Here is a 10,026-nt window from a genome sequence, read left to right as displayed (position 1 = left end):
ACCCTCGGAAACAAAACTGTTGATGATGGAAACTGTTAATGGCCACACTTTGCGCGTCTCCAAACCTTCGAACGAAATCGGCTGTATCAACTGCAAACCGAACCGAACCCAAGCACGCCGTCTCGAAATGCATTAAGACGGCACACAATAAAGAACAAAGCGCGCCAGAAAATGGAGTTTACGAAGATCGTAAATCAAACCCCCATCATTGAGATTCACAAGCAACTGGAGAGCACCCGAAAACCCATCTGGGGAAGGGAAAATGAGCCTGTTGATGCCTAACAGTAATGATGAAACACAACGATCTCGCTCGCAAATACAAGCATGGGGTAACAATTAAACGGTGTTGGTAAACACGGATTTGTTGCCCAGATTATTATGTATTGGATCGTGGTTGTTTTCGTCAAAAGTAGTCAAAAGTCAAGTAGCTTTGAAAAGGCTTGAGCCACAAACCATATTGCAGGTCTGTTAGCTACATTGTATTCATAATACCTTAAAATATATATAGGCAAGCATAAGAGCATTATGCTGTACAATTCATATGGAATAGCATGAAAGCATTGTACATTAAATTTCCTATGGAAATCTTACAAGAGGATTATACAATAGGATTAGAATTAGTTATATACTCGTAGCTGATCAGCTGGAGTACATCACCGCTTCCATTAGGTCTACACGTAAAGCTAAAAAATGCAATTAATAAGAAAATAAAGGAAACTTTCAAATTAATCAAGACTTTGATGTTCTCGTCATTCTTATAAAAATATACTATAAAGTAAATTTTCTTACATTAGTGACTTTTTCCTCTACATCGGGACATTCACAGCGTATTTAAACAAGCTCGCGTTAGATAAACTCCAGTCAAAGCATGTCCCAGCAGGGGCCAAAGATTTCTTTTATTTCAAATGTATGTACCGAGCGGCACTTTTGAAAGTAAATTCTTGGCTGTGTGCGACTGTGTGTGGATGTCTCGTGATCGCCTGTCAGCCACAGTCTCCTGTTCCTATTTGCATTTGCTTCACACTTTTCACCATGTCCATGATCCTAGAGAGCGAAGTGAAAGAAAGCGAAAAAAAAACCTTCATTTCGAGCTGTCTTTTGGTGAAGAAAATCACTTTTCAGTAGTTAAACATTCAGCATTCAACAGCCATTTTCGACAGCATTCTGCTCTTCAGTGGTATGACATTGGCGGAGAACCGTGGCGGCATTGTGTAAGAATGTTGGAAAAAATAAACACATCACTTTTTGTCGGATTCTCACTCGACTATCCCATTTAACAACGTATCGTATTGATTTATTCAGTGAGTAGGAATATATTGCGGTTACGGTGGTATGCTTTTGTCGGCTGTTTTTGCTGCTTCGAGGTTCAAAAAGAGCACATAACAATATGGCAGGGTGGCGCTAATGTGTCTCCCTATTTCATCCTGTCCCAGTGCGTTAGTGTGTTTTTGAGTTTTTTTTTTTAGTTTTGTTGCACTTTAAAATACACCTCGTTGTATTTGAATGCATGCTGATCTGCATTCCACTCAATCGAAACATTCGTAAGAAGACGTAAGTAAAGATCACACATAAGATGCATCAGTTGCAGTTGAGTTATGAAATTTTATTTTGTAGTTACTTCTAACTCATATTATATTGAGCTTGATACCAAAAACTACCTCAACGAAATTGCTATGTCATTTGTAGCATTTTAACTCTTGTGTGGATAAAACCACATGGTAAATATAAAATATATGTTGTACTTGACAAAAAATGGAAAAAACAATTGATTTTTTCATAATGTATAATGAAATTTCGGTGAATGTTTTATCACCGTGGGTCAATAATGTGCTGGACAAAATTTCTCAAATTCAAAATTTCAAAGAAAGAAGATCAGATATTGTTCTATTAAAATTTTGAAAGTTCGATCGATCAATGTAAAACTCAAACGGACCAATTCTTTAACTTCTCAGGCACTAACAGGCTTCAATCACGTTGTGTACAGGAACGGAGTGAAAAGCCTTAATTAGCTTCTGTCGGTAAAAGTGATACAAATGGCCGATTATTGGTGTCTATCACTTTAAAAATGGTTCTTGTTACTAAATACTGCCGTTTACCATTATCTTTTTGTAAAAAAAAACTTTTCATACAATACCGTATGTGCTTTATTTCTTATTGTAGTACAACTTATGATTTACGTATACGACTTCAGATGTCGCTTCAACAGGTAACGTTGAGATGTTCTTGGCACTATGCTTTGTTTTGTTAAATTCAAATCTAAGGTGAGTTTCACATTTCCTTTGGAATGGTTTGTCTTACAAATTCGAATGAGTTGCAGGTCCTTTGCTACAGTTCAATCACATGGTCGTGCCTTGATCTTGCACAGTAACCCAATGGATCTAATTGTTGTATTTCTTCCACGAATAGTTTTTAAAAACTGGTAGAAAACTCCGTGACTTTAAACATTTTCAGCATCTTTTGATCGTTTTTGAGCAACGTCGCTGCTATCCGCGTATCGGAATTATTTTTTTACACCTCATCTTTTCACGAAAGGTCAAGGCAATATTGCTGCAAAATCAGGAACTGTTGACGGATGTCACGGATGTACATGTTTATAATTACACTTTAAACATTTGTCGTAACTGTACGACCAAAACACTCTGAACAATTTTAATGTGCATGACTACTTCTTAATGTAATGTCCAAGAAAACAAGAGTCAATCTACGAAATTTGTAATCGTAAAACTGATAGCAACGTAAAAGCAAAGCCACGGGCGTTTTCGAACGATGGCCAACAGTTTAATATAATCTGAAAATAAAAATCGGTTTAGATAAAGCAGTTAGAAGACGCATTCAGAATATTTCACTTTTTGCATTCATAAAGATCGGCATAGATCGGATATTTTATCCTATGGCACAGGTGGCACTAGTTCGGAGACATTTCCTTCTCAAAACAGTGAATGTGCACCTTGTCCTTGAAAATTATTTCACTTTTAGTCGGAAAAAATCATGAAACCGTGTGATAAGCAACAATTATGCATTGCTACTTTTGACAAGATCTGTTTAATACAATAATTATATATTTCCTGAAATTTGCATTTTATTACTTTTTTAAAACACGTACGGTGGTTACGTAAATGCTCAAGTCATATGCGAGTAGGCGTGGTATACCAAACATGGAGATGGAGATGGATGACGTTGATTATTTCGTTGAAAAAATCAATAACTGTAGAAAACCAAAACACTTCTAAACCACTATAACACTCCGATATGTTTGTCCCTTGCGCAAAGTTCCCAAATCTTATAACAAAACTTATAAAATGTTATCTATCAAATTAGTAACGTCATTTCAATTCTTCTATAGTAGTAATGCACTTTTCATTGCAATACAAAAGATTACGCTAATGTATGTTTTAAAATGCTTCCTATCACAAAAAAGGAGATAACCAAGCACCATGCAACCATCAAACAGCACAGTTCATAATGAATTGCTCTAATAAGGAAGGCCTCTTCAAAAACCAAACATTCAGTTGTCCAGATGTAGTATAGACAGTGGAGTGTGCAAAAATTAATTACAATCCCATGCCACAATGCAATGCTGCTCTGCTGGTAGTAAAACACAACGTGCGATAGCGTGCGATCGTAACAAGAATTTAGTTGATTGTAAATCATATCTTGATAAATTCCGGATCTTAAGTACTGCAACTCCATGGGAAAATAGCTTCGGAAACATGTCAGGAAAAAAACCGTGTTGTTTTGAATGGCCTCTTCCAGCGATTGCGAATTGTGCTTCGCTGCGCAATGGAAATGTGCTATAAGTTACAGCTTTATCACAAACTACCGCAATCATTAAGTGCATTAAGAGTAGACCACTCTTTTGCCTCCACGAAGAAACGATGAAGCTATGAGTAGTTGTGCACAGGAGCGATAATTAACATTATGTATTGCCACCCCACACAGTGGAAGGCATGGAACTTATTCCAAAACTTCGGTTCAACTGAAACTAACTCAAACAGCTAACCGCATACACCACTCAGTTGAAATCAATATGCCGGGTGTATGCGAAGAAATAGGATCACATTTCCGTTTCCGTGCCGTACTAAGAGGACCACCAGCGCGGAAAACCGTTCTGTATGATGCACGTGGAAAATGTCAAATGCACAATGCGTTATGTCAATATGGTATGTTTGAATGGAAAAATAACACTTCAAACCATCATGGCAACGGTTGCCTCTGTGACTGGCAACTGACGATGTGTGGCTACGGTTGCTAGGTCACATTGATGCTTCCGATCTTATTTTGATGGATGTTACTACATGGCTACACTGCATGTCAATGTTGTAAGTACACGCTTGATATTAGTTCGACTTAAAACTTCGTATAGCAGTAGTATTATTTACTTTTTTAAATATATTCACCTAAATGTGTATCTAAAACGATAATTACAAAGCTACCATCTGCTAGCTACTGTAAAACACCTTCTGGGACCTTCTTATACTAACAGCGTACTACATACGAATATAACATAAGAATGATTTTAACGCAAACGCACATTAAAATGTATTCCCGCAGGAATGGAAGGCCTGCAAACATTAAACCTCCTTTCATGTTCTACACTGTACCGTGTCTATAGTATTCTAGTCCGATCGAATCGTCGAGGTAACGGCTGGGAGAAAATATGATATTTTTAGCAAATATCAAAACAAACAAAAACTTCCGTTAACAGCGAGAGTTTGCTCAGCCCATCTTACTGTACCCGGCTGCTGCTATCCGAAATCATACGCTAGCAATGCAACCGAAGACGACCAAAAGGGGTTGACATTCGATATCCTCGGCACGGTACTGTTGGGTGCGGTTTTGGGAAAATGTGGTCTTTCTTGACGCTCAGGCTGTCCTGGCTGTCTTTTCAAATAGTGCTTCTCCATTGAACTCACCATTAACGCGTGGCATACATTTCAAACAACACTAAGGTAAAGACATTAAAACAGGACTGTATGTGGTTGGGTGTTGTTATAAATTGAATTGAATCTATACATTGACACAAGGACATGGACTCAATTCAGTTATGCGCAGGACGTAGCTATATCGATGTTTGTCACCTTCCAACGCACGAGTTTTGACTAGTTTGTTACTTGTCATACATTCAATACAGCACAGTAAAGATTCAATATAAAGTTATAACTTAGCCGAATGAGCACGACCTAACAGGCCATATAAAGGATCTTTTTTATTTTTTAGCTACGTTCTTGAGATAATCTATTCAGATTGGTTCAAATGAGATTTCCTCCACACCTTTCAATGTATCATACTATATGGCTAGGTACATGATCTCATTCATTTTCTGTGTTAACAACGGAGGTATACACTCTAAAACTATGTAATGAGGACATTTGTGGGATTAAAACCCACCTCATATTATCCAGTGATGACAGTGATTCTATTTGAAAGAATACAGAACAAGATTTGGGTAATTTGGTGTTTTGTATTTGTACGTATTTTAAAATTGATTGATCGACTAGACTGGCCTGACAATCGCACAAGGCAGAGCATGATCCTCTTAAGAGTTCGTCTAAAGGTGCCAGTCAAAATCGTCCTAATACATGTTGAATTGAAATGCCAATGTCAATGCGGTCAAAGGTTTGAATTATTTTTAAACACAAAAATTACCATTTCTACAAGGTTTTCTTCGGAATGCCGGTGAAAAAAACTGGTTTGTGATACTTACTGACGTCACGTCAAATATCTTAAAATTATCAACTCGAAGTCAATAATGCAATAGTCAATGCGAAGTCAATGCAATAATATAAAAAAATGAAGTCAATCCGTTCACAGCTTTCCTAGAAATCATAGGTACAGATTTGAAAAAGGTTTTCTGACACATTTTACCATTTCACATTGACAACTCCTTTAAACAACTAATTAAAATTGTTTATCTTCCTTTAAACAATTAGAATAATGTGCAAACAATAATACAAACCGAAATAAGGAACTGTTCAAACTAGTGATGTTGAACTAGTGATTCATAGAAGAATACTTCCACAGCCGACACATGAGAGTCACGACAAACAACTGCTGAAAATAAGTGACCCGCGGCACTAAAAAGGTTGGGGAGCACTGATCTATTGTATATACAGTTGGATGTTTAAAGTTTCTAGAATTTTGTAGAAATAGGATGGATAAAATGATGTTCTTCTCTTTGATTTTAATCTATTTTTTGACCTAAAAATATAGTGATCTATACTATCTACACGGATTAAAAAAAATAAATGTGAGAAATTCTCAAAAATAATACTTTGGAGAACCAAAAAAATTTTCGATAAGTTATCTAACGAAAAATTATTCTCCTTTGGGATCTCCATTCATAATGTGCACATTATTTTTGCATTCCATCCATGTGGACGTGCTTGTAAGTTCCGGTTTCCTGCCATAAGCTACTTATTATATGTTTATACCCTGTTGCTCTCTCTCTAAGTGAAGCGGCAGTTGCTGTTCACTGATTCACACAATGGTGCCGATACATGGAGGAACATGGATGGACGATTTCAAGCGCAAATGTAAAGAATGCTTTTAGTTTTAATTATATATTATTTGAATCCTCCTTTGCACAGTATTGCCCATCCACAACGCGGACGTATAATACGCCATCTTTCTCATGCGCGGATCAATTTTCTATTAGCTCTTGGCTTTTGTTCCATACAATTTAGATCGGCCTTTCTATCACTGTATGCCTAGTATACAGTCACCGCTGGTATATTTGCCGAACCGTTGACTATCCCAGTGCCTACAGAATACACTTCAACATTGAAACATGCTTCATCATTCCGTCAACTAATTTACCCTCTCTATCAACTGTCAGCGAGTCGGAGGAGGCGACTCTTCGTCGTTACCCATGGCAACGGCGGGGAGATGTACATTGCTGGCAAGATGTGAAATAACTTGACTAGTATCAAATCAAAAAGGCTTCAATTTCTTGTGCGTTTTTCATAAACGCTTTTTCCTGTCTGCCGATCGAAAGAACACCAGAGAGCTAGAATGATTGAGACCGAAAACACCGAACGATTGGTCGGACCGGCTATAAATAGTTGAAAATTGGTATTAATTTTTGAAAATGGACCTTAAAAGCTTTTACTGCCGAAGAGCAGTTTCTTCGACCCCTTCGTTGCGGCGTCCCCGCCCTTGCGCGTGACGTAGGCGATTCATTCTTCGCTAGGCCAAGATGGAAAGGCCAAGACGACCATTATCTTTGTCGCTCAATGCACTGCGTTCTGAGCAGTGCTGCTGGTAGAATATTTTCTTATTTGATTCCAAACATCAAAGCTATCATTTGCTCTTTTCCATAGGGTCTTTGCCGCCAATGTTGCCTAGCAACAGCGCCTTCCAAGTAATGCATCTTCCTGCTTGTCTAATAAGGATTTAATAAGCCAATCAATTGGCCAAAAGATACACAATCACCAGCCACCACACGAGTGCACTGCTCGCACACAGCACCTGTAATTATTTCGCTCAAATATCCAAACATCTAAAAACAAAGATAAACCTTCTTCCCTTCTTGCTTACATGGGGAACGAAGGACTTAAGAAGAAGGCAATTTTCTTGCAGCATTTCTTTCACCGATCTTTTCTCTTATTTCACCGCCAAATGACTCAATGTACGATCAAAGTAGCCGAAAAATGGAAAATATCTGCTTCGGATGTACAGTCTTGAAGTACACAAGGAGCATGAACTGAAACGTTACTGCCTAATTGCTAGAGCATGCAAGCCGCGTGACCTTTCAACGAGTTGCGGGACGAATCATCGACCGACCTCCAAACACATTAGAACTAATGAAATTAAATCGAAGCCAATCAAACGGGTCAGTCTGCTTGATTGACGTTTGGTTAATATTTTTAACTCGAGCGAAAGATATCACATGCAAGCGTAGGAAGACGCAGGCATGCAAATGAAATAAATCGAAGGAAAAGCACAACTGCTTTACAATTCTGATACTGAATTGAAAGATGCTGAGCTACATTTCCAACGAAACGTTTCAAACAATTCAAACAAGACACCAGCTCATAGATTAGCTAAAAAGATACCAAGAATAGTGCTTCCCTTTCTTATACCTTTATTTACCGCTCTTCTAACGGCAAGGTGGCATGTTTCTTTTATACAGTGACTGATTACTACTCAGACCTTGGATGGAATCCTTCATACCACATCAAACATCACATCGGCCATAGTCTTGCATATCATCTTATTTAAAATATTCTGCCTTCCGTACACTACACAGTGCGAGCGGTTCTAAGCCACAACATAATTCAATCAAGAAATATCACACCAACTCTCTGTCTCATTGCTATGCGCTAAGATGCAGTCTCTTGAAGGTCTTCTTTCTGATGCTCAGAATATGTTGAATAATCGGCATCGGATCAGGCAGAATAGTCTTACGATCAAAATGCATTAGAACATGCTTTTAAAGATACACTAATGCTAGCAAGCTATCCATTACAACAAAACAGTACGTAAATTACATCCCAATTTGTAAAAACATAGAGCTCAACCGTTTTTGTCTGATGACTCGTTGTTTTTGCAATCCCTAAGAATGTTCAAATGCTGCTGCAGTGAGCAACTTTTAACACACCCTGTAAATTTCTGTTGCTACCGTTGACACTAATATGAATGAATGTTTCGTCTGATTCAATTACTGTTTTTGCCAACGTTTAGTCCGATGAAACCGATTGCTCTGCACATTAGCGGATCCCTAGCTGAACCAGAAAATCGGAAACGTTTTTGTGTGATGTCTCTTACAATTATTCTTCACGCCAAAAAGTTTTCAATTATAGTTTTTACCTCATACAACATCGGTAACGACCATTTTCATCCGTAATACACTAAGAAAAATGGTAACCATACCATAGTACGCGTAATAAAGCACGCTGGTGACTCCTTTATGTTGCAAAATATGGTCATCATTTCATGATGCCCCTCTTGCTCAATCATTTCCTTTATTTGTTCCTTTGCATACGATATAGTAATCTGTCTGCGATCTGCTTCACGGTAAAGGGACATAAACAAAACAGGATTATAATCTAATCACTCTCATTATCGAATTAGACGAACAACGGCGAAAAGTGCAACAAGACGCTAGGAGGGATTGCAAACGCAAAAGTATCAGAAAAAAAATACACGCCATATTCTATACACCCTCTTTACGGTAAACAAAGCAATCGAACGACATAGGGACATGCTGCGACTAACAGAGGCTGCCTACAACACATGTCTAAGCGGCATTCGAGTCCCTTCTCTGTTCAAATAAGGACGCACTTACCGGGGATGACTTCAGACGGTCGTCCACTGGCTGCTACACTGAGGGAGAGTAACGCAAAGCAGATTAGATGAATTTCATTATCGAGATTTTCGGGAGTAGTTACAGAACACGTATTCGGGACTATCGCTGCTTGTGACGGTGTAAATCCATTCACTTGCCAAAGTGCAATCTATTGAACGAAGGCTAACGCGCAGAGGTTCGTCACCTCCAAACACACAATCTTACCATATGCGTTGTATCCAGAGGGGAATTTGGGTAGCGAATATTTGGAAAACTGCACATCAAGTGCCATTTCGTTTTTCTTTACTAGCCTACTGAGGGCACAGAATCCACAGCTCAGACGGAAGTTACTGCTAAGCGGTCGGAAATATATTTTTTCTACGTCCTTTCTCTGGTCCTGCTATTTTTATATTTGGCCACCCTTGGATAAGTTTTTTGTGGGCCAATAATTCATGCTCACTACCGCATTTTTTATCCATTGAAGCTGCCATCTCTCTTAAAAGAATAGTGAAAAAATCGAGCCCCAAAAAATAGCAAACGCACACAATAAACGTCACGGACGGTCGCACACCACTCGGAAACAATTAACCGAATTATCACACCCATCGATAGCAACACGTGCCGCTTAAGAGGGTCACACAAAACGGTTCATCCAGTCGAAACGATATTGAAATTTTACTAGAGCCTGCTGAATGGATTATAGTTAATATGCGTACATAAGATGTAATTTTAATTTTCCA

This window comes from Anopheles marshallii, chromosome 3 (assembly GCF_943734725.1).
Source record: "Anopheles marshallii chromosome 3, idAnoMarsDA_429_01, whole genome shotgun sequence".
Classification (NCBI taxonomy): Eukaryota; Metazoa; Arthropoda; class Insecta; order Diptera; family Culicidae; genus Anopheles; species Anopheles marshallii.
This window is presented reverse-complemented; position numbering follows the sequence as displayed.